The 20845-nt window shown below is 36.9% G+C and overlaps 1 protein-coding gene across 8 annotated transcripts in view; it reads right to left on the reverse strand.

Annotated features, from left to right (window-relative positions):
• Positions 1-20845, reverse strand: part of WWOX (WW domain containing oxidoreductase) — a 550369-nt gene that overhangs the window by 294850 nt on the left and 234674 nt on the right. The window contains exon 9 of one of the 8 annotated variants that reach the window (XM_080410748.1): positions 1-20845. This exon is cut by the window's right edge and continues 18854 nt beyond it. The exons of the other annotated variants lie outside the window; for them this stretch is intronic. The gene's annotated coding sequence lies outside the window, so the exon portion shown is untranslated. 8 annotated transcript variants of the gene reach the window in all.

Here is a 20845-nt window from a genome sequence, read left to right on the forward strand (position 1 = left end):
TTTAAAAAAATATTATTGTTATCTCACATTTATTACAGGGGACCCATATTCTGATATTAGCTAATATAGTACCTCCTTCCATATAGTACTACAATTAGTGTGGCATTTAAACTTTTAAAGCAGGTAATTAAAAGTTAAGCTATTGCTGCTACTAAAAAGAAAACATCAGTTCTTTCATTAAGAAAACCTTCCCAAGTTCATCGTATTGAACCAGGACTCCAGCTATTAAGCTGTGCGATGACACAGTCAATGCCTGCTATAGCATCAACTCGATGTAAGCATCTTTCTGTTATCACTAGCCTTTCTGTACTTTCTTTTAACTGACTTTATCTATTGATAATTATTAGAGGGCCACTGGTTCCGAAAGATAGGCATAAGTTCATTATAAGAATCCTCTACAGCCCACAGGAGTAAGTAACTATTTCTGTACAGATCATACTGAAGTTTTTGAAGCTTTTACAGTGTGCACAGATCATGATACAGTCTTCAGAAATAAAAAATAAATAAAGTCTCTTATTGCATCATTTGGATATTGAAGGACAGAAATTTAGCTTTCCATCCAGATATTCAAAAAGAACAGGCTGTTTATTTCATTTGAAATAAATTACAAAAATGTTTCCATTAATGTTGATTTGTTTTAACTTAAACATCTATTATCAAGTCTACTTTTCTACAATGAAAAAAATAATTATATCTTGCCTTTACCAGGTTTAACATGCTTGCGGACTAAAGTTCTACTGTTTGGGAAATAAAAATACCTTTCTTAATACTGCATTTGATAAGAGAAATTACAATTATGGGATGCAGGGACTTTGTGGCTTGATATACTTTGCAAGCAGAGAAGGGGGATGCCCTTCAAAGTTAGAGGGTAATCATTATTGACCTTGTGCATTCAAGACAGCATAGCAGGTTTCTATATAAAGAAACTTACAGAGAGGTCATTGAAAGCACTAGTGAAGAGACATAAAAAAAGGAGATAGGACAGAATACAGTGTCAATTAAGCAGGTTAAAAATTTAACTATAAACAGATTCGGAAAGTGAAGATAAAAACAAAAGAGCATTTTCTTTGTACATGTCATGCAAATTTATGTTTCCACATTAGATGTTCATTATCAGTTTAGTAGCCTTTACAATGTATTTCTTAACTTTTATAGTTTCTGCAAAGTTTTTCTCTCTTCTTTCCCTACACACAGCATGAGCACTCTGGTTTTTGAACAAAGGGGCATGTGCTTAGGGCTGGCACTCCACAGGAAGGAATTTGGGTTCTGGTCTTCCCTCCTTTACTCATTCACTGGGTGTCTGTTAATCCCTCTTTGTTTGAATTTACCTGTCTGCAAAATAGGTATCATAAAACCACCAGACATCTCCCCAGGGTTATACGACACTTGAAAAAGCACACTTAGTAGACCATTTTGAAATCATTGAATGAGAAGCATTATGTAATGAAAAATAAATTACTTCAGTATGATGAGGTTGTTTGGAAAATATTCAGTTAAAACGCTCTGGTTAGGAATATTAAAACACCTGGGATACACAGTGGATAGATTTAATATGCTTTTTTCTTTCAAACAAACCTTTAAAATAAGCTGTAACACAGAAAAGGTCCTATTCACATATACTTTCTACTCCCATTTAATTAAATCACAGTCAGTATTATTATACAGTATTCACGTTTTCTGCTTTCCCCTCCAGATAAAGAAATTGAAAGAGAAACAGAAACGAAAACCCTGAGATTTTACTTTTTTTTACTTCTATAAACAGAGAAGACACAAACCTGCTGACCCTTCTGTGACCTGTGTTCTTTCTTTTTAACCTACAGCCTCATGATGGCTGTATAAATCTGGCCTGGTTAAGCAAACCTCTCCTTTCTATTGGGTCTTTCATCTCAAGAATTCCAGCCTACCGTGCAGCTAGGAAACTGCAATCTCAGTACACTGAAAACCTCCACCAGAAGAGTCAATCATTCTTATTAATAGGTGCCCACAGCATCCTAGGAACAATCCCCTCACATGACTGTCCTGCCCCTTAAACTTCCCCTCCCCTGTCAGCTGAGAGCATACAGTTTCCCAAAATATGTTTCATTTTCAAGAGATAGATTTATTACAGCCCTGTTATCACATTCATACCCTTCCTGAAAAGATAAAAATAAGAAAGACCTTACAAGAAGATGTTGTAGCAATAGCTAAATCATAAATGTTTGATAAGGAATGGCTAAATCCAGACAAATAACTGTTCAATCCCACTTTGTATTAGGCAGATAAAGTCATACAGAAAATCAATGTGATCTATTGAAATGAAAAAAAGGCCAGCTTAGGGACTATACGGTATTATAGAATATGTGACATTATAAATGGGCTGCTTCCATAAGTGTTACACAATGAGAACTTGCATAGTTTTTATTTATTTTTGTGTTTATGAGTGTAAAAGCAGGATGTGAAAGTCACTATTTGTCAACAGGGCAAATGTGGGCAGCAGTGAAGTAGGTGAGTATTTATAACCTTTTTATTTTCCCACTCTTGAAGGGAATACATAATCCTCTCTAGGGATAAAAGGATCTTCAGTCACCCACTAGCCCAGGGCTCCTTTTTAGCACAGGCTGACAGATGTGCTAAAATTATAACTGAAGTGTTGTGATGTTGACTCCTAAAGCAGCGATCATTAAGGTTGAAATTAGTATCCCCTCCCAGCCATTCAAATGTTAAAAAGTTCTGACACCAGGCGTAATTGGACAACTTTACCTAGTGGGGATAGCATTACATTTTATCCTACCGACTTCTTTCTGCCTTTTTCATCCCTGCTCCAATTTAAATGAAGCAAAACAACTTTTTATACATCTTTCACTTACACAAACCAAAACAAAAACCTGCTTATGCAGAAAGACATCTCAAAAGCAGACATATGAGCTCACAACTACATATACAAGCAGCATTGTTTAAGGCTATATTATTTCAGCTGACAACGGTATTTTAAATAAGATGCAGTTAAAAAACACTGAAGGAAAATATAAACAGATGTCCTAATATGTATTAGCATCTGCTGAAAGAAATTCCATTTGAAAATGTAAAATACACTTTTCTGGCTATAAGTACTAATTAGTTATATGCAGTGTTAATGTACTTTAATCTTCTGAAATAAAGGTTTCATGTATACTGTATTTTGTATACCTGGATACACCTCCAGCAAGTATAGCAGTTGCTATTAATGGCAGTAAGAGCTAAAAGATATAAGCAATCAACACAATTAGATTTCAGGTCATTTAGATCACTGTGAACTAAAAAACACGTTAATGTTCTATACACACTGCCACTTCCTCAACTATTGCTGAGTTTGACACATTAACTAATGGACCATCACCTGATAAATACTGGCTCTGTGCATCCAAATAAAGTCTCAAATTGTCTCTACTGACTCAGAGCACAATTTTGGCAATGACACAAAATCAGCAGTGCTGCTGTACTACTGCACTGTTGTGCTGTGTGTGTAAAGAAAAATGAAGCATATGATTTAACACAGTTTTCTGATAGATCTTCCTTCTTATTTCATGAGAAAAACTTAAAATGTAGATCAAGGACCATATCGTAATATAAAATATGGGAAAGCTGGCTGTGAAACCTCACCAGTGTTTTAAAAAGAAATAAAATTCAATGTTTATGAATGATTAACACTATGCTATTGAGTTAGATTCAATTTATAAGCGTTGATGAGCACATCTATTCCTGGCATGAACAAAGTGTGATTACATGGCACTCTCCTAGTCCTGTACTGTACACGAAGTCACCGGCTTCAACACCCTCCCTAAGCCCTATACTTCATCTACAGTGGGCTCCTGCTCAGGACCACAACGCATCTCCATCAAGCAACACTGGTCTCATGCAGAGAGCAGACACCCCTAAACTTCTGCTGCACCACCCTGCTGTGCTTCCTTTCCAGGACGTCACTCACACATCAGGCTACTCAAGACTTACTGTGCTAATGCACAAATCGTGCTCTAATTAAAGACAGGACACAAGCTCTAACGTGCACAAGTCCTGCTTTGGCGGCACTGTGGCGCTGCAGCTGGGGTAAGGAGTGCTGAACTGATTGAGCATTTTGATAGTTAATGATTCATTCTCAAGGCTCGGTGGTGGCCCCTTCTGTGCCACAATTGCTCCCTTGCGGTTCAGCATTAGTGAGAATAAGGTTTCCAACACCGAAGTACAAGCTGACCCGGCTGGGATAGCCTCTTCCAGACTGCTTTCTCCCACTTTCAAGGCCACCAAGCACTACTAGACGAGGAGCATTAAAACAGTCTGCAGACATGCTTTGCAAAAAACAAGGATAAGATTCCTGCATCTTGGTTTTGAAGATAGTCTTGCCTGTTTCTTTCATCTTGTAATTTATTTATGTTTTTTTGTACTTGCTATGATCTGTCTCTCTAAGGATGTGGTTGGTCACTCCCCTTCCGTGATACCCACTAGTCCTCTGGACCTGCCATAACTGCCAGCTCACCAGAATTTACTTCTCATCCATGCTCAGATTTCTATTCTCAACCTCTTTTTGTCTGGTTTGTTGCCAATCCTTTCTTTCAACAGTAATTTTTTTAGTTTACACGCCCCCACAAAGGTCCAACCCACAAATATCTCAATCTTTTTCTCTCTGCTCCTGCACTTATTATGCTGAGCACCTTTGGTAGAAAACTTACTTTTTCACAACAAATTCATCCTTTCTTCCTTTAATACTGTAGTCTGTCTATGTAGAAATCTTCAGTTTAATCCAGTTTATCCTGATTCACTATCAACGTGTCAATGCTCACCCTAGATCAACTTCAAGATAGTAATTTTCATTGATGACTTCCTAAATTTTCAAACAAGCATTTTCATGCTTTCTTTTATTCTGCTTACAGATCTGCCCACAAGCATTTGCAATATTATCTCATTATCTTTCTTCATAATCCACATTAAAATTCTCCTTTTCTTTGGTATCTAATCTTTTCTTTGGCATCAAAAAAAATCATGCCTAAAACAGGGCCTACCATATTGATTAATATTATCTCATTATATGCTTGTTCTTTTTATCTATCTGTATCCCCGACTTTTGATTAACACTTAAATTTTAAGCAATACAGACCTGGAACAATCTTTTTAGTTTATTTTGCATATTTATTAATATGGCTGGGTCCTCATCTGTGACTAACAATCTAGGCACTGCAGTAACGATAATTATCATCACTGTGTTGTTCCTTCTTTGTTGATATATAAGCATGTAAACTGGATTTTGTTTTCTGGGTAGGACTGCCAGGGATGATTGTTAGGAGTTCTGCTTGAAGAAGAAACTCAGGTGCTTTTTAGTAATCGTTTTCAAACTAAGGGGTTGTAGTTTTTTGCTTTTTAGAAGAAATTAAGAATGGGAAAATGTTCAGGGTAACTGTCAGGAAAAAAAACTGTTTGGAAAGTACTAATTAGAATTACTTTGTGTTATGTTGTTAGATAAGCAGCATACACATAATTTTTCTTAGTAAATATATTGTAAGATATAAAAGAAAAAATAATTGCAAATTCTGCTTGTATGCATATCAACAAGGACACACGAGCATAATACACCAAAGTGACAGTCAGTCTCCGTATGAGAGAGAGAACGTGGAAAGCTAACTCTCGTAGACAAATCTACCGAAGATGAGAGAGTTTGAATGCTCGAGAACCCTATTCAAGAATGGAAGCACCAGCATTCGTCTCCCAAATCTTCGTGGGTTGGAGGTATTAAAACATTTAGTCTGATGCCAACACTTGGATGAAATTCTAATACATTGCCATCCACTAATTCTATTATTAGGGAATGAAAGGGGAACAGAACATGCAAATACATTACCATGACTGTATAAATTGTATCTTTATTTGGAAAAGAATTATTATAAGGACAGCTGAAGCTCTGTTTTTCTTGCACAAAATCTAGGGTGTGAACCTGAAATACTAGCAAAAGGGCAGAAAAGCTTGAAAACAAGCTGATTATGACAGTCCTATCAAGAAGAAAGTGAAAATGCAAATGAAATAGACATTTTCTAAATATAGTTTAATTTATAAATAAGACTTCACATCACAGATTTGTTTATCCTCATTTGGTGATAATTGTTCACAGCAGAATATATCAGAAAATTCTATAATAGGAACCACAGCCAGGAAATGTTAAATAATTAATCACCCTCCCAGCCACTTGCATTTCTGTTGATATAAATGACCGTATAATTCCAAACCCAATTATCACTACTTACCCATTCCATTTTGTAGTTAAAATCCCACAAAATTAAAGTGCATCAATTGTTAATGGTAATAGACCAGACAAGGGATTAAAGATTATTTTAATGTTTATTTCCTGTCAGGATTTTTTTTTGGCAGGAAGCACTATAGACAAAAGGCTACATTAAGATGAGATTCATACAATGTATTTAAATCTACTAACTTCTAAAAACCTTATGGTATAATTACTTGTTTAATCTACTTGTTCCCTGAAGATACCAATGGGGGCTTATCAAGCCAACTTCATTATATCTGCTTCATAGAAATCAAATTATTCTCTTTAACTTTGCAAAAAGCAGTCAAGCTTACCATAAACACAATTCTAACAACAACAGACTTGAAAAATGGATGGACTATGCTAAAATATAAGGGAAACCAGATTACTATCAGGACTTTTTTGTGTCATATTCTGTTTAGTTTACCCCCTGTAACTACTGCCAATATGTATTTCCATACAGGATTTGGTCTTTGTAAACACGCTTAAAATGATCACTTTAATAAAACTTCATTAATTCCAGAACTTACTTTTACCTGCCATAAAATGGTGATTTTTCATCAGTTTTCAGAAAAGTATTTATACAAATGTGTTATATAAAGAAACCTCTTAGAGATTACCTTGTTTTCTTAAAACACTTTTTTTTTATCATAAAGCATTGCCAACAAAATTGACAAAAATACTTTTTTGCATTAATTTGGTGACTGGAACTCTGTAGAAGTGGGTGTCAGGGTTTTTTGAGGGTTTTTTGTGGTGGGGCTCTTACAGTTCACTGTTTCAATAGGCAGCAAGAGTTAGCTGAATTTTATGTGCTTCAGAAGGTTATTCATCTGCATAAAGTTAGAGACATGCATTCGTATCTTGGGTCTTTTGTGATGAAGCCATCAGATTTGGAGCTGGCAATAACTGTGCCAGTTAATTCAAGCTTACACTCACATTACCCTACACAACTTCATTCATTTGACTCTAATCTCTTTTCTGAATAAGCAGAAATCTACATATGTACTAAATATAAAAGCCAAGTGGGAAATATTTATGTTCTTGTGTACATGCATTCCCTTCCTTGCCCATTCAGCAATACCATCCAATTCTCCAAAATCTCCAGACAACTTACAGCACAAGAACATTATAGTACTCTGCAGGAAACACTTACCCTGCAAATACCCAATGAAATAACACACTAAATCACGATACAAATAGCACGGTACATAATCACTTCACATTGTATCAATGACAGATATTGCTTCTTTGTCTGTTTCAACCATTTCATTAGGAACACGTTCGCTCTTTGGCTAAAGTCACCTTTCATTCTTTTTCCTCTCTCTCCTCTTTATAGGAGAGAAAGACAGCCAGCACAGGTCTGTGGCAGTAACAGTTCAGTGCTGTCACAGGGAAGTTTACAACCTAAGAGATAGCTCAGGAGGGCAGAGAAAAAGTTAAGTGTCTAAAACCAGGATCACCTGGAAATGCTATCACTAATTTGTGAACAGTAAGTTTATTAAATGTCCAGCAGTGTTAGTAACTCAAATGACATCAGATGCAGGTATTGAGAAAGAAACCTCTAACTGAGACGTACTAAACAGCTATTCATCCTGGACTCCCAGTTGTTACAGGATATTACATTGCTGATGCATGATCGACATAAAGGAGCACTGCAGAATTACAATTGCTATGTAAGGTATTTTTCTCTTGTTTTCCTTGGTATGCACCTCCCACCCCCACCTTCCCCCTTCCCCCCCCCCCCCCCCCCAAAAAAAAAAAAAAAAAAAAAGGCAAAAGCAAAACCCACAACAAAGTTCAGAGTCTATATCTCTTCTGAGATTTGTGAGAGCAAGTAGACATGGTATGGAAACCCATTCCATAACCTTTCACCAACATAAAATTTACTGTGAATAAGGCCCTAAAACTCTATGCTCAGCTCTGATTTAAACCTGTGAAACCCAGCCTCCCAAGAATACTTCCATTCTAATAAATACCTCACCATGACATGATATGCTAATTTCCTGGGTCCTACGGGGAGCCTAAACAACCTACCCAGAAGCAAGCTCTACCACAACACTCTACTCAAGTGGCCAGTGCAGGATCTGGCCTGAAGTAGTACTCTTATTTAGCCGTTAAGATGTGAAGTTAAATACATGCCAGCCATCCCAGCTTCTCTTCCCCAAACACTACTGCTGTGGCAAAGTGCAAAGCAGATTTGGTTTTCAAGAGTGAAAATTTCTCTGTAATTTTCTATGGTATTCAAGACTTTATCAATGAGAAGAATTAATCTAACTCGTGGAAACGAGACTTCCTTCAAAACGCTAATGTTCTGTATCTTTTATTTTTAAATTGTGGCATTAATAATGGTCTCAGAAGCAAGTGGAGAAAATGTGTGAAATATATGCCCTTTTTATAGATTTCCTGTTTCTGCAATTTCACTTGAAAAATGGCAGTGCCCTGCCATCTGAAGTTTTCAGTTTGTTTAACTCCAAGCAAAAGACAATTAAACAACTTACAGTATACGGCACGGAGACTATAATTGCTCACCAGTGCTACTTGTTGTGTCAGCTGCCACAATGAGCAGCAGCATTTTAGCTTTACCAACCTAGCAAGCCTGCCAGAGGTTACTGACTATGGCAATGACCTCACACTGAGAAGAAAATATTTCATGAGCAAAAAAATTTCCCCAGGATTCTTGAGGTGCTGAAGCAGTAAAGATGAAGAGACTCCATGCTGGACAGGCACCTAGAAGTCCAGGGAATCTTTTCATTATTTTTTCTTTGAAGCCAACAAATTAATGTTTCATTATCTTTTTTACTTTCTCACACAGTTTCTTACAATTCTGCCACTTCGTATAAACTTTTTCTTTTTCTCCAAAATTCCTGTAAGCAAATTTCTAGCCTGCATCTATAGATCTTAGGTTATCCTCTGAAACACAGAAGTTCTATGTAAGAAATGATGTATCAGTCTTTTAATACAAAGTTATAAACACTTGAAGAACAGATGGTTTAGGTGAACAACAAAGACAAATGGAGCCTTTCAAATCCTGCTGTGGGTAGAAATCATTCCCATACCAGAGTGACCAAAACGAGTTCCCATTTGAGAGATGTTCAGTGCAGTTGTGTTTGCTCTCACAAAGACATTCTCAGAGTTGGCCCTATTTTGACATTTGTAGACAAGCAACTTCTAGGTATAACACAGACCAATATCTGCTCTATCATTATTGATACCCCCTACTATAGGCTGAAATAAGGAAAAATACCTTAGATCACCAATGCACACCCAAAACGCTGTTCTCAGTCTAGCACACTCTGAGGGCTACCTGTTATCCACATCAAAGTCAAAAAGCATACCATTACCATCCCTCTTTGGAATGGCTATGCAAGGGAATTCATATTAATGGTTGCTTAAGAGTAATCATGCTAGACTCTTGGCTTAATATGAGGAATATTAATTTTTCAGAACATAAAAGCATAAATGACACCTGCATTTCTATGCAAAGCCAATGCAAATCAATTGGCTAAATGCAATTTAATTCAAGATTCTTGGTATACCTACATAGAGACAGAACTTTACATGATCAACAAGATGAACAGGAAAACTATATTTTTAAGACCACACATCATTGTCTAGTGATTCCTTTGCTTCTTTTTGGTATGCAAGAAAATAATAAGTTTTTTAATGAATGCAAAAATAGAAACAAAGCATATGCAAAGCAATAGTATAATACCTGGGCATCAGAGCTTAATAGAAAAAGGCTAATGAAATAAATTAAAAGGGAGGGGATAAAACTATTTAATATGATTATGACATTCAAATCTTACAAATATCTGTGCCGGAGAGTAAAGTAAGTTTTCACTTTCAGATTAACAAAACTGTTTTCATGAATTTCTGACTTTTGACAACACAAGTAAATAACTGTATATCACCTCATACTCATTACCAATGTGCTATACTGTGAAATGTGACTCTCTCAAACTCCAGAGCAGATTTCTCAATGTATTGTCTCTCACTGGCCTCCAGATCAAGTTTGCTCAGTGTCTGACTAAAAGAATGTTCTTTGGTTTTGTTTTTGCTTTTCTAAATAACTGCTAGCTCTACAAATTCATTATGGAACTAGAAAAAAATCCAGTCCATTCTTCCACAGCTATGTTGGCTTAGCATCACCAAAGTAAATAAAACACATTTTAGTTACTAAGGTGACCAGTTACAGCAGTGATTCCACACAGGACTAAGATACAGTAAGATAAAAGCTGCTGGGTTTATGCAGTAATCCTTCTGCCTAGAAGTGTCTATTGAGAGACAGCATGCAGAAAAGAGCAGGAAGTAACATAATTTATTCAGCAAGAATACTATGGGGCACAAGTGCTGAAAAAAGGCTTACACATACCCCTCCTGCTCAATTTTCTATTGAGCTAAAACGTACCCATGAATATTAAATATTTATTCAATTTTTCATACTCTTGCCTTTTCCTCCTTCTATATTTATTTACTTAATTTCTTTATAAACATTTAGAATTTACTTTTGCTGAATAAATAAATTAAAAGATGAGGAACCTTTAAACAGACAAAAGGCTCTGGGAGTTTTGCTACTGGCAAAAGGAGAAATTGCTGCTCATGAATGTAATGAGTCAACTACCAACGCGGAAATCTGGCAGAATGCCTGCATTTTACAATTATGGGATATACGACTTCATTTTAGTGTATACAGGTTTTTCTTACAAAGTTGATTCAGGGGGGGGTCTTTTGTAGATGGTTTTAGTTTCTTCTATCACTATGCTTCACTCAAACTATTACGATTCATCAGTAATAACTAGATGACATCTTCCCCGCCTCTTTTATCAAAATCAGTGAAGTTTTCAAATACACCAGACTGTCCAGCACATATACATCACAAGACATAACTAATTCCTGGCCATAGTCCTATTCAAACTATGAAGTAAATTCATCTAACTAAGTTCAGCTCAGTGTATTTTACTCAGTGGAGTAGACAGTAAAATTTTCTTTCATCCCAGAAGACTCTATTTTATAATTCTTTAATCTGGGATTCCAGGAAATGTTAAGATGTCAACTATCTGACAGAGTTCACATCAGTGCCAAGTAGTTTATTATAGCACAGGTTTTATTTCCCGATTTCAGGGCACATGGACTTCTGATGAAAAAGGTGGAATAATTCTTGCCTCAGTGTGTAAAATCAAGATCAATTTAGTAACCCACTCCTCTAATACCGTATGTGCAAAGAAATAATTTAGACTCCTAGTTAATTTGAGTATTGAACTGAAATTCTGCAGCTGCTTTCTGCCAGTCCTGAAAACAGAAATTAATTTCAATGACCAAGTCGAATGGAGTGCTGCTCTGTCAGGTAATTAGTCATCGTCTTTTGCTACTCAGGGTCTATCACTGTGCTAATCCATACATAAACCCCAGTATTCCCCTAGTCACTCACAATCTAAAGAGCTGTTTAACTACCTATTTCTCCCATTCAATCCTACCCCAGATATCAGCTGCAAAATGAGCATTCTTTCATGTTTAGCTTTCTTCTTACTATTTACTGCCAGCAGAATTAATGCAACTGATTTACATTTTCTTTTTTCTGTTTGATCAAGTCTGCTGTTGATTAAGTAGAGCTTAAGGGAAAAAATTATACTCCTGCAGCTTTCCTACTTGACTTGCCAGTTTATTAATGAAAGAAGCAAGGATATTGATGGCCCAGAAACTACAAGTGCAGCAATTAAAGGGTATGTCCTTCCAAGCTTCTAATTAAAAAAGAGTTCTTTTGTATTAAAAGATATAGTTTAATGTCATATTTATATCTAATTCTCACTTCTGCTGTTTTGCTTTTTTTCTTTGTTTATTCTTTCTAAACAGAAATCTACCGGGAAAACATAGATCAGGCAGAATAAAGAAACTTTCCCTGACAGCCATTTCTGGAAGCTTTGTTCCCAAAAAAACAGTCTTAATGATAAAACAACAAAAACGACCCGATATCCACCAATTCCATACAACAATGAAATATCTGCTGATAAATACCACTCTGTAGGCAACCCTGTGTTATCCTTGTGTACATTAGCAGAGTTTGTCCAACTTCAGATTCGAGAAAACTGAAGATTTTTGATACAAGTCCTTTTGGACACATAAAGATAACCTAGACTCTTCCTTCCTGTTAATACTTTCTTACTTCGTATCTAAATGCTAGATTCACTTTTCTCATGTCAGATATTTATATGAACAATCTCACAGACCTTCTTTCTGCTTCTTACCTAGTTTGATTTTTGCAGTTCCTTCTTCAGAAACAGCTGAAGCCATAACATTGCCAATATTTTATTACTTTTGGTGAGTCAGTCCGTTGCACATTAATGGCATACCTTCAACATAAAAACTATAAACAGACAAATAAATTACTCCTGTTTCTGTCTATGATTTTCATTTTGTGGTGTGCAATTCATCTGAACATGTGCAACAGAAGTCTAATATGTTCTGGCTAAATCGAACTTTGCATGCATGCACAGACTGACCCTATAGCACCTGTGAAGTGTGTGCTATGGCCTCAGTCAGCACCAAGATCTACCTGCCTGCCCCACATCCAAAAAAATCCTGCACACAACTCAAAGTACATCTCCATCAGCACAGCAGGTACCTCTCCCAAATTTCTGCACAGCAATGCACTCCTCTCATTAAGTTACCAGATGTTTAAAAATCTCTGGGAAATTATATTTTAAAATAGGTACAATACACAAATTATAATGTAGCATCCCATACAAGTAATGGCAGGTATTTAATGCATTTGGAAATGACTGTTCCCTGCACTGATGTTCAAGAGAGGGGGAGAAGTAAAACACCTTCCCCACCTGGCCTCTGTCCCTCCTAGCAGAGAATGGTGAGAACTGCTGTGGTCAGACTGGGTAAAGTAATCTTGAGTAGTATCAGATTCCCAATAGGCAGAGATAGCTGTGTATTTGAGGACAGTAAACTTTTCTTAAAAAAGGCACTAAAGCAAATCACAAAATTCCCCAGAGTTCCCAGCTGGACAAAACAGCAGTAAACAACCGTGACTGTTCCTTAGGGCCAACAGGGTTAGTGGTGTTGCTCTCAGAGCAGATTGTGTCACCCACAATACCAGTGTCCACACTTTTTCTTGAGCCATCCCACACATGCCTCTTTCTGTTGCCTACTAACCTGAAAAACCCTTGTGGAAGAGGGGGGTGGAGTTGTTCTAAGGGACCTTTTATGATACAAATTTCTCAAGCACTTCCAATTTTGAGGAGACTTCATGGAAATTGTGACCCTCACAAGTGCCACTTGAAAGACACAGCAGCTTTAATCTTTTTCAATGGAATAGGAAGAGCTCTTATCTCTCTCCTCTGACCCTTTTCCCCCTCTAGCCTTACACTCCTGGCACCATTGAAAAGTCAGAACCATTAAGTTGGTGTCAAGTGGCTGTGCTATTCATATTCTATTATAGTCAATGACAATTAACAGTGCCATTCAGAAAAGCCAGGTACTGTATTACACAATTGGAAAATTGATCTTATCTGAGGCTCAAAAATCAGCAATGTTCAGACCTCAACTCAGAGGCAAAAATAAAGAAAAAAAGAGAAAAAAAAAAAGGAACAACGAGGGAAGTACTGCTTGACCTCAGGATCACATAGCAAACAGCCAGGTGCAAGGCTCAGAAACAACTTGAAGAAGTGGCCAAATCTCTGCATGAATATAAGCTCTGATTTTTTCATCAAGCAAAATGATGTTAGAAAGAAGAGTACAAATTCAACTGAATGCTCGATGATCACCTTCAAAGTTGTTATTGCAGGCAAAATGCAACATCTTAGCATTGCTGACACATCAGAAAACCTCTGCTTGTGTCAATTCCAAGCTCTTTGCAGCACACGCCCACAGGCAAGCACCCCTGCACCTACAACATAATCTTCATTTCTGCTACTAGTGCTGAAAATCTATTTTCATGAATGTTTTTCCTAGAAATGAGTACTGACACATCCTTCTTCTAATGAATTACTGAATGGATCCAAAAGGAGAGGATTAGCAAATAACTCTCTACTTTTGAAAGTGAGAACGTTTTCCTGTGTCAGTGAATCTTAGCATTAACTGCAAACCAGTACGATAGTTGATTACAGTCTAGTCTATCTGCTTGAAACCACAGGGGGAAATTTAGATAGCAAAACTCAATTAGCTAGCTTGATTTTAACTAAAGCACCTGTGCTAAAACCTTTTCATGCAAAGGATGAGCTGCAGAATCAGGAGCAGCTCCAGCCCACCATCACTCTCCTGATTTTTATACCTTGTCTCACAGGGCACTGTTCCTCCACGCTACAAGCCCAGGGACACAGGCTTTTAGCAGAATCCAAAACCAGAGCAAGTCTTACTGAATCAAGCAAGCCATTATGTCACTTACATTCTCCAGTCAAATAGTGACCAACCCACACAAGTATGACATAACCTGGCAGGTTCACATCCTGGAGTAGATTGCAAGATCTGCAGAGTCACTACCTCAGTTCAAGCACATAACTGGAACACTTTGCAATGAGATGGGAAAAAAACCCAAACCCAAAACAAGTATCCTTCCATTTCATATGCTATCTTAAAACCTCAATGACTGCACAGAGGGATGGAAGGAGTGTGCCATCACATGCAATTTTGCTTCAGACTGCTGTTTGCCAGGCCAGGACCACTGGAGGCCTTCCTGGACCTGGGGCTCTCTAAGATGTCCTGAGCCTATATGATGAATTTAGGTGTCTTTGGTTTTCCCCTTGCTTCACTCCAGGTGTAAGGTATCTGTACTAAATTCTGGAGAATTACTCCGGAGATGCATGTCCAAATCCCATCTAGCAAAATAAGTGATAAATCCAAATCCACCTTTGGTGCACCTGGAAGAGAACAGCTTCTATTCTACCAGATGTTTCCCTGATGCCATGTTTTCCTGGGGAATCCGGAACAGACTGAGCACAGAAATCATCTTTGCTTGTTCATCATTTTACTTCACAGAATACAACAAGAAATCATCAGCTAGCTTCAGTTCTCTGGGAAAAACTCTTGGATTGTTGCTTTAATGGAAAACATAGAATAGGCACAAAGCCACTATAGTTATACTTAAAAATCAATACTCCCTATTGGTCCTATAATTTGTGCACCAAATATCTGCTTTAAAATGTGCACAAGCTTAAAAATAAAAGCTAGGGAGTTTATATCTCAGACGTTAAATGTTTTCTACAGTTTCAATATTTGCAAAACAATGTGAAATGTTATATAGGATTCTCTGTTTGGCAGTGAGAGAGAGTCTATTCTATATTTTATTTCTTTTATTGAGAGGTAGAATAAAATTCCCCAACTGCTCCAGTGCAATTAAAATTATTTTTATTCATACAGTTACCTCTACGTCCACCATAAGCATTCCACTGTACTAATCCTTTTAGGCCCTGATCCAGCAAAGCACTTTACTGTGTCTTATTCTTAAAATTACAAGTCTCCCCACTGATTTCAATACAGTTATATCAGGGATGAACTTGGACTACTATAGCAAAAATAATGTTAAAAATACAGTTTATAAAACAAGCAAGGAAACTGAAAGCCTAAGAGACTTCAATATGCGTCTGTTTTAAAGTCAGGCATTACTAGTGTGCATTTGAGCACAGTCCAATAGTGGGTTATTTTTGTACAGTTAGGCCAATTCAGGTAAGGAGCCTCTTTGTATTAGAGATGCATTGATTTCAGATCTAGATGGTTTCAATAAGCTTCTTACACCCAAATATTACAAGGACAGGGGCATAAAAATGTCAATTACATAAATGAATCTGTAAGTATTGATAAATGCCCAAAATTAAATAAACCCACTTCACTCTAAGAGGCTTTGCAGCTGATATGGTTATAAAACAATAAGAAAACCATCATAATTTGCATTTTTATAGCTACATTCATCAATAGCTCAAATATTTATCACAAACATGAACCCACTACAGGTAGGAACCATGTGATGGTATAGTCCTGTTTTGACTATAAAGACACTGAACCATGGCTGGACACTTGGCTACAACCAACACTTCTTAAACTGGTTTAAATAGTCATTGTCTTTGGCTACTCCTTTCTGCCTTGTTTTTTGCTGGTGCAAGAACTTATATGGGCATGCAATGAACTGGATCAGGAAACTAATCTGGCTGAAATATAAACCATCAAAAAGTGCTGACTTTAATGAAGAGGGCAGCTCAGGGAAGCAGGAGCCTGAGACTGCTTAAGATAGCATTGCCCCAAAATAAATGTACATCAGACTACGTATTCTGAGGCTCTGAGCAGCAGCCAGAAGCAGAACCATGGATTTCACCAATTTATCCATGTAAGCCATGGGGGAATACTGGGACAAGAGGAACAAAATGGATGGGGGACATTTCCTGAGTAGCTTCACAGCTCAGCTTCTGATTGCTGTGGAGGGACAACAAAATTTAATTTGCCAAGGATGGCTAAATACTTCAAGCAAGATGCTCTACATGAAAGCATTTTCCAGTGACTTCCAGATTGTTTCTCCAGCCTTATAAGACAGCCTTTCCTAATTGGCTCTCAACAATATTTTTAAGTGTGTGCTTTACCACCATTTAAAGCAGTGCACAGGAGAGAGACTGAATACATTAGGTAAATGAATTCCTGTGGACATTGTGAAGGGAATAATGCCCTCCCATTTGGTTTATCCTGTACTGCAATAAATGTGGGTTTTTTTTCAAGTCAAGGTGCTGCAGTAACCCAAATGATAGTCATATTACACTTATAAAAGACAACTTTAAGAAAGATCTTCCTGCAATAAAAGTGAGGATTTTTTTTCCCTTGGCATCTCAGCTTGCCATAGAAATGAGTGAGTTGCTGAATTTCTGCCAAGTATAGATGGTTCAGCATGCTATTAGATTAGTCTGTTTATACAGAAACAGCCAAAAATAGGAAACACACAGAAGCTATTAAAGATATTGTCCTGTGAGGGAAATATTTGAATGGTTTTGTTACTGCAACTGGGAAATAAGATATGAGTCAGTATTAATGTGATAAAGAAGTTAATGTGTTCTAAAGCAAACAGTTAGTTTCTTCAGCTTGTCTCTGAGTTGACAATAAAATAAATGTACAGACAATTATGTAGGGTTGGATGAGCCTGCAAGTAAGTGTATCCAGCTTAAAGCTCAGTGCTGCCAGTGGGTTAGAATTGAAACTCTGTTATCTAGTAATGATATGCTAACCCCAGGTAGTCTTCAAAGAAAATGGATGATTCAAAATGCCATGCATCACTGAGCTGGTGGGAGAATGGTCAATAGTGTTTAAGCTATTTCAACTGGTCAAAGAGAATGTCATGGAAAAGTTCCTTTGCCTTGACCATTTTGCAACGGATTTCCTAAATTCTTTTCGCTTTTAACAATCTAGTGAAAAATAAAAACACCTTAGGTTTTTTTTAACATGTTTTTTAATCAGGGCAGTGGCAGTATTTCATAGTGGATTTTACCAGCTTTTTAAAGAGTGACCCAGAAGAGAGAAATCTGCCTGTCCCACATGTGACACTGAGCATTCATTCCTAAGCACAGCCACATGCAATCCCGATGACCTGACCACCTTCTACCTCCCTTTTCCACATATTAACAAGCCTAACCAATTCTTTAAGAGTTGCAATGCCTTAAAACTTCTAACAAATTAAACAAAGGGACAGCCTATTACAGTCTGTGTGTGTGTGTATACATAAATAAAAGGTGTAGATAATGTCTCTTCAGTAACCCACTTCTCCTACAAACCCAAAGACCACATATACCATTCCTTAAGGGCCAACACATTTGACCAGTGAAGAAGAACAACTCCAAAGCTAAATGACTCTCCCACTGAGAAATGCCCCTCTGCAGTATCTTCATTTTTATGGTGAGAGTGCCCTGGGCCAAGCCCAAACATCTTCACTGATGTTAGCTCACTTATTAGGACATGAGAAAAGGAGCAGCATGTTAAAGTGCACATGGAAACTTAGACTAGTCAATGCAGACTAAAATTTTGCAAGCACACAGGGCATTGGATTAGCAGAAACCTTATGAATTCTACACCAGTGGCTCGATTCCAGAGGGGTTTGAAAACGGGCCTCAAGTCATTCTGCCCATGTTATATATACACAAAGATTAGGCACAGTACTTGGAAGAGGAAGCAGCTGCAGAAATTCTGTCAAGGTATCACAATTAAATACATTTATATTGCAGAGACAAAAAACCTGCAGGTGGTATAGTTACATTTACAGCAAAATCTAAGAACTCTGCAATAACTAGCAGCCAGATCTTGGAACACACCTACTCAAAACCAAGTCAAGCTGTTACATGAAGAAGTCTAAACACTGTTAGTGACTTTGAGGCCTTAGTTGAATTTTATCTCTGGGATAAGTATACTTTCCACTCAACTCCACAGAAACCAGGCTTGTTTATTAATTCTTGAGCCTAATTCCTTACTTCAGGCAATATGAAGCATGACTTATGTGCCCCCTGACACCTACCAGATAAGGGCAATACTGTTGCCTTTATGCAGAGAACCCTCCAAAATTGAGGGGGGGGGGGGGGGTATTTTCCTTCCTCAGCCCGTTTCCTTCGTGAACATGCAGTCCATTTCTAGAATGGGAATTTCTTTAGTTGGAGAAAAAATTGACAATGTCCTTTCAGTATTTGTGGCAATATAATCCCAACTTGAACAGTTTAGAGCATATATTGCTGTTCTATATATATATATATTACTACATGTGTTTAAAACATATATGGCTATTGTTTAGATGGAACACTAGAGTCTCTATAAACAAACAAATTAAATTTATTACTTGTTTGTGATTGCACACTAAGCATCTGTATTTTTAAAACAGCATAAGCTAACAGCAGAGACATAGCAGTCACTCTGAAAAGAAACAACAGACACAGGAAACAATGTGCCTTAAGAGTTGTATAGGAGGTTTCAAAATCGAGAACTTCCTTTTCAGTAAAGGGACAAAGTAACAGAAAAAAGAGAGCAATATGTTTGTGCTTGGAATTGGAAGAAGAAAAAGGAGCTAAATAAGTTTTACTGGCCACATGTCTCAAACCAAATGGATGTCTTTTAAACAAAAGCACCTCGCTTGCTTCGTTTCATTTTCAAACTGTAATGTCTGAACAAGACAACGGAAAAGTTTAATCTCTAAAACATGAATGCTGAAAACAAATGCATTAGAAAATACCAAGCCAAAGCTATGCTAGTGACACAAATGTGAAAAATGGAATTGAAATAAACTGTGCCAGAAATCTATTTCTAAAAATATGTCTTTACAGTAGTGATATTTATAAATTTGACATACTCTAAAATTTAGCTCACTAAAGATTATTTCTATGCAAATATGCATTTCTCAAACCCCATAAGCGTGCGAAAAATCCAAAACACATTTCTTGAAAATCAATTTCTGTGCAGTACAAATGTATCAAGTTAGAGGCAGCATGCTGATAAATATTAAAAAGGTCTACATTGTGCAAAATGAAAACTTATAACAGGACACAGTAGTACAGTGCAGTATGTAGAGGTTCAGAGAGAACATGAAACAGCCCCACAGTTTCAAAAGGACTCTGTGGTCTGACATTAGTCATTTTGGTTCTGATAAAGGATGTTGTAGAAGGTGCTGCCCACATTATGCAAATCACGAACCACTTAATTTCTTTCCCAAGTGGTAAAGCTCAAGCGTTTTCCCTGAACATACAGTGCTCATTTTCTTGTAACTCTGTGGTTTCTTTTCAATAGCCTGTGAATGCCAGCAAGTAAGAAGATAGCAAGAAGAAACTAAGAGGTTACTCAATGATTCCAAAGGTTATAGGAGTGCTTTTTAGATACAGATCTGAACATAAATTCTAGACATCCACAAAGCATTTTTACTTCTAATAATACCCCATTAGCTGCTTCAATTTCAAAATGCTTGGATAAGTCTTTCTCTCTCTCTCTCCCCTGCCACCTCATATTCCAAGAATTAAATATAGTTCACTCCTGGGCCATTACTAGCCTGAACGTCTCTTAAAAAGAGATTTTACTCTTCTAAAAGCAATATACTACAAATTATGTGTTATTTTTACAGGAGCTAATTTTGTGCTGGGAAATATTTCAGGTAGAAACTATATAAATCTACAAACAGATTTCAGTTTGATGATTTCTACAAAAGTCTAGCTTCTTTTCCCTTAAAATGTACAGTTTGCTGCTACAAAAGTAATTTGAAAAAATCTACAAAAACCATGAACTAAAATAAAACATAGCCAGTACTGAATGACCTTTCTTATTAATGAACAAAACCCAAAACATTTCTTTAAGATATTGCTTAAAATGCAAAAAAAAAAAAATTTCAGAAAAAGGCACCTAGAAAAACAAGAAATTGCATTTCTCAAACCTGTCCCTATAATTACCGACATTATCCAATGTACAACAGTTTCTAAGCAGATTCTTTTTACTTATAAATAGAATACCCCTACCTTACCCAGCGCACAAGGTAATAAATTATTTTTGTGACAGAACAGTACCTGACACAAATTCTGAATGCCTCCCCTACAAGTATGTTTGAGTTTTAAAAGAGACAGTTAACAACAGATGGTGTAACAT

Source organism: Falco punctatus (genome assembly GCF_963210335.1).
Source record: "Falco punctatus genome assembly, chromosome: 14".
Lineage (NCBI taxonomy): Eukaryota > Metazoa > Chordata > Aves > Falconiformes > Falconidae > Falco > Falco punctatus.